Here is a 6,000-nt window from a genome sequence, read left to right as displayed (position 1 = left end):
GGAACATGACAAGGCTGTCCACTCTCGCCATACCTCTTCAATATAGTACTTGAAGTTCTAGCAATAGCAATAAGACAACATAAGGAGATCAAGAGGATTCAAATTGGAAAGGAAGAAGTTAAACTTTCGTTATTTGCAGATGATATGATAGTGTACATAAGCGACCCCCCAAACTCCACCAAAGAAATTTTACAGCTGATAAACACCTTTAGTAATGTGGCAGGATACAAGATAAACTCCAAAAAATCAGTCGCCCTCTTATACACAAAGGATATGGATGCAGAGCGGGAAATCAGAGAAGCTTCACCTTTCACAATAGCCACAAACAGCATAAAATATCTTGGGGTAACTCTAACCAAGGAAGTGAAAGATCTATTTGAAAAGAACTTTAAGGCATTGAAGAAAGAAATTGAGGAGTATACCAGAAAATGGAAGGACCTCCCTTGCTCTTGGATTGGGAGGATCAACATAGTAAAAATGGCAATTCTACCAAAGGCAATTTATAGATTCAATGCAATCCCCATCAGGGTCCCATCAAAATTCTTCACAGATCTTGAGAGGACAATAATCAACTTTATATGGAAAAACAAAAAACCCAGGATAGCCAAAACAATCCTATAAAATAAAGGATTGTCTGGAGGCATTACCATCCCTGACTTCAAACTCTATTACAGAGCTACAGTGATGAAAACAGCGTGGTACTGGCATAAAAACAGAGAAGTCGACCAATGGAATCGTATAGAAGACCCGAATTTTAACCCACAAACCCATGAACACCTCATTTTTGATAAAGGAGCCAAAAGTATACAATGGAAGAAAGAAAGCATCTTTAACAAATGGTGCTGGCATAACTGTATGTCAACCTGTAGAAGAATGAAAATAGACCCATATCTATCTCCATGCAAAAAACTCAAGTCCAAATTGATTAAAGACCTCACTATCAGTCAGAACACATTGAACCTGATAGAAGAGAAAGTGGGAAGTACCCTACAGGAGATGGTCACAGGAGATCACTTCATATGTTTAACCCCAACAGCACAGACTTTAAGGGCAACATTGAATAAATGGGACCTACTAAAACTGAGAAGCTTCTGTAAAGCAAAGGACACTGTCACCAAGACAAAAAGGCAACCCACTGACTGGGAGAAGATCTTCACCAACCCCGCAACTGACAAAGGTCTGATATCCAAAATATAGAGAACTCAGGAAACTAGACTTTAAAATGCTAATTAACCCCATTAAAAAATGGGGCACTGAACTGAACAGAGAATTCTCAGCAGAAGAAGTTCAAATGGGCAAAAGACACTTTAGGTCATGCTCAACCTCCTTAGCAATCAGGGAAATGCAAATCAAAACAACTTTGAGATATCATCTTACACCTGTCAGAATGGCTAAAATAAAAAACTCCAATGATAGCCTTTGCTGGAGAGGCTGTGGAGGAAAAGGTACCCTCATCCATTGCTGGTGTGAATGCAAGCTTGTGCAACCACTTTGGAAATCGGTGTTTCGGTTTCTCAGGAAATTTGGAATCAACCTACCCCTGGACCCAGCAATACCACTCCTGGGAATATACCCAAGAGATGCCCGATCATCTGACAAGGGCATTTGTTCAACTATGTTCATAGCAGTATTATTTGTAATTGCCAGAACCTGGAAACAACCTAGATGCCCTTCAATGGAAGAATGGATGAAGAAAGTGTGGAATATCTACACATTAGAGTACTATGCTGCGGTAAAAAACAATGACTTCTCGAATTTTGCAGGCAAATGGATGGAAATAGAAAACACTATCCTGAGTGAGGTAACCCAGACCCAAAAAGATGAACACGGAATGTCCTCACTCATAATTGGTTTCTAGCCATAAACAAGGGTCACGGAGTCAACAATTTGTGAACCCAAAGAAGCTAAGTAAGAAGGTGAACCAAAGGAAAAGCATATAGTTGTCCTCTTGGCTATGGGATGTAGACAAAACTGCCAGGGAGAAAATTGAGATATTGGGGGTGGGGTGGGATGGGGGTAAGGGGAGATGGGGAGAGAGGGGGGAGAAGGGGAGAATGGGGGGAGCTTGGGGAAGGGGGAGAATTGGGATGAAGGAAGGTTGGATGGGGGAGCACGGAAGCACGGTTCTTAGTTAAGGGAGCCACCTTAGGGTTGGCAAGAGACTTGAACCAGGAGTGGCTCCCAGATGCCCAAGCCGAGGTCCCCAGTTAGTTCCTTGGGCAGCTGAGGATGGGGAACCTGAAATGACCCTATCCTAGAGCAATACTAATGAATATCTTGCATATCATCATAGAACCTTCATCTGGTGATGGATGGAGACAGAGACAGAGACCCACACTGGAGCACTGGACTGAGCTCCCAAGGTCACGATGAGGAGCAGAAGGAGGGAGAACATGAGCAAAGATGTCGGGACCACGAGGGGTGCACCCACCCACGGAGACAGTGGAGCTTATCTATTGGGAGCTCACCAAGGCCAGCTGACATGTGACTGAAAAAGCAGGGATAAAACTGGACTCTCTGAGCATTGCAAACAATGAGGGCTGATTAGAACCAAAGGACAATGGCACGGGGTTTTGAACCTACGTGATGTGCTGGTTTTGTGGGAGCCTAGCCAGTTTGGATGTTCACCTTCCTAGAAATGGACGGAGGGGGGAGGACCTAGGACTTACCACAGGGCAGGGAAATCTGACTGCTCTTTGGGCTGGAGAGGGAGGGGGAGAGGAGTGGGGGGGAGGGGGAGAAGGGTGGGAGGAGGGGGAGAAGGGTGGGAGGAGGGGGAGAAAGGTAGGAGGGGGGAAGGGAAATGGGAGGTTGGGAGGAGGAGAAAATTTGTTTTTTTTTTTTTGTTTTTTCTTTTCTCAATAAAAAAAGTTAAAAAAAAAGAAGGAAATTGAGGAGGATCCCAGAAAACGGAAGGACCTCCCTTGCTCTTGGATTGGGAGGATCAACATAGTAAAAATGGCAATTCCACCAAAGGCAATTTACAGATTCAATGCAATCCCCATCAAGGTCCCATCAAAATTCTTCACAGATCTTGAGAGGACAATAATCTATTTTATATGGAAAAACAAAAAATCCAGGATAGCCAAAACAATCTGTACAATAAAGGATCTTCTGGAGGCATTACCATCCCTGACTTCAAACTCTATTACAGAGCTACAGTGATGAAAACAGTGTGGTACTGGCATAAAAACAGAGAAGTCGACCAATGGAATCGTATAGAAGACTCGAATTTTAACCCACAATCCTATGATCGCCTCATATTCAATAAAGGAGCAAAAAGTATACAATGGAAAAAGAAAGCATCTTCAACAAATGGTGCTAGCATAACTGTATGTCAACCTGTAAAAGATGAAAATAGACCCATATCTATCACCATGCACAAAACTCAAGTCTAAATGGATTAGAGACCTCAATATCAGTACGAACACACTGAGCCTGATAGAAGAGAAAGTGGGAAGTACCCTACAACAGATGGGCACAGGAGATCACTTCCTATGTATAAACCCAGCAGCACAGACATTAAGGGCAACATTGAATAATTGGGACCTACTAAAACTGAGAAGCTTATGTAAAGCAAAGGAAAATGTCACTAAGAATAAAAGGCAACCTACTGACTAAGAGAAGATATTCACCAACCCTGCAACGGACAAAGGTCTGATCTCCAAAATATATAAAGAACTCAGGAAGTTAGACTTTAAAATGCTAATTAACCCAATTAAAAAATGGAACACTGAACTGAACAGAGAATTCTCAACAGAAGAATTTCAAATGGCCAAAAGACACTTAAGGTCATGCTCAACCTCCTTAGCGATCAGGGAAATGCATATCAAAACAACTTTGAGATATCATCTTACACCTGTCAGAATGGCTAAAATAAAAACTCTCCTTTGCTGGAGAGGCTGTGGAGGTAGGGGTATCCTCATCCATTGCTGGTGGGAATGCAATCTTGTGCAACCACTTTGGAAATCGGTGTTTCGGTTCTCAGGAAATTTGGGATCAACCTATCCCTGGACCCAGCAATACCACTCTTGGGAATATACCCAAGAGATGCCCTATCATATGACAAGGGCATTTGTTCGACTATGTTCATAGCAGTATTATTTGTAATAGCCAGAACCTGGAAACAACCTACATGCCATTCAATGGAAGAATGGATGAAGAAAGTGTGGAATATATACACATTAGAGTACTACTCAGCGGTAAAAAAACAATGACTTCTCAAATTTTGCATGCAAATGGATGGAAACAGAAAACACTATACTGAGTGAGGTAACCCAGACCCAAAAAGATGACCACGGGATGTACTCACTCATAATTGGTTTCTAGCCATAAATAAGGGTCACGGAGTCTACAACTGGTGAACCTAAAGAAGCTAAGTAAGAAGGTGAACCCCAGGAAAAACATACAGTTATCCTCTTGGCTATGGGAAGTAGACAAAATTGCCTGGGAGAAAATTGGGATCTTGGGGGTGGGGTGGCATGGGGGTAAGGGGAGATGAGGAGAGAAAAGTGAGAAGGGGAGGATGGGGGGAACTTGGGGAAACAGGATGATTGGGATAAAGGAAGGTTGGACAGGGGAGCACGGAACCACAATTCTTAGTTAAGGGAGCCACTTTAGGGTTGGCAAGGGACTTGAACCTAGAGTGGTTCCCAGGAGCCCAAGGAGATGTCCCCAGTTAGTTCCTTGGGCAACTGAGGATAGGGAACCTGAAATGACTCCATCCTACAGCAATACTGACGAATATCTTGCATATCACCATAGAACCTTCATCTGGTGATGGATGGAGATAGAGACAGAGACCCACACTGGAGCACTGGACTGAGCTCCCAAGGTCCCCATGAGGAGCAAAAGGAGAGAGAACATGAGTAGGGACCACGAGGGGTGCTCCCACCCACTGAGACAGTGGGGCTGATCTATTGGGAGCTCACCAAGGCCAGCTGGACTGTGACTGAAAAAGCGTGGGAGAAAACCAGACTCTCTGAACATGGCGAACAGTGAGGGCCGATAAGAAGTCAAGGACTATGGCACAGGGTTTTGATCCTACTTTATGTTCTGGCTTTGTGGGAGCCTAGCCATTTTGGATGTTCACCTTCCTAGATATGGACAGAGTGGGGAGGACCTTGGACTTTCCACAGGGCAGGGAACCCTTACTGCTCTTTGGACTGGAGATGGAGGGGGAGATGAGTATGGGGAGGGGGAGAAGGGTGGGAGGAGGGGCAGAAGGGTGGGAGGAGGGGGAGAAGGTTGGGAGGAGGGGGAGTGAAATGGGAGGCTGAGAGGAGGCAGAAACTTGTTTCTTTTCCTTTTCTCAATAAAAAAAAAGAATTCTTCTTCTTCTCAAGGAATTGTCTACATCCAACATCTCCTCAGTAAGTGGTAAAGTAAGTGAATAATCTCCCCTAGGGTTTCAACTTGCTTGTTCTTATGTAGGGCTTAAACATGAAACAGCAGCCATTATGATTCATAAATGTGATTACCATGTCCAGTAGACAGGATTTTCCTGCTCTGTTCCCCATGGTCCACCTCTTTCTTTCTGCCTCCTCTTTCTCCTCTTTCTCTGTATTCTCTGAGCATAGGAGGGATATTAATAGGACTAGAAAATTTATATTTCAAGCAATATAATAAAGATTGGGGGAATTTTGGGCAAATTCAGAACCTAGATTATGTATGTTTTTCGTTATGGCTTCAGTTTTGCAGATTTTGGAACTAGAATGGAAACCCTAGGAAGGGATGACATCTTAAGTGAGAAACAATGGGGATAAATGGAAGAGGCATATAGATGATGTGAAAGCAAAAGTGAGTTGTGCTGAGAGAAAGGAAATGAGTAGGAAGGAAACAACAGACTTAAAAAATGTTAAAAACTTAAAAAAAAGGCCATCCTAGATCTTATTCAAAGGCCCAGGTTAAGCTAATTATATTAATTGGAGAAATGAAAATGAAGCTAACACAACCTAAAGGGAGTCATGAGTTGCCTGGTTTAAACAAGTGAGAAGATAA

The sequence above is a fragment of the Microtus oregoni genome, unplaced genomic scaffold (genome assembly GCF_018167655.1).
Source record: "Microtus oregoni isolate MIOR12 unplaced genomic scaffold, Mior012 000056F_ref0000123, whole genome shotgun sequence".
NCBI lineage: Eukaryota > Metazoa > Chordata > Mammalia > Rodentia > Cricetidae > Microtus > Microtus oregoni.
The sequence above is the reverse complement of the archived record's forward strand: the minus strand, read 5'-3'. Positions refer to the sequence as shown.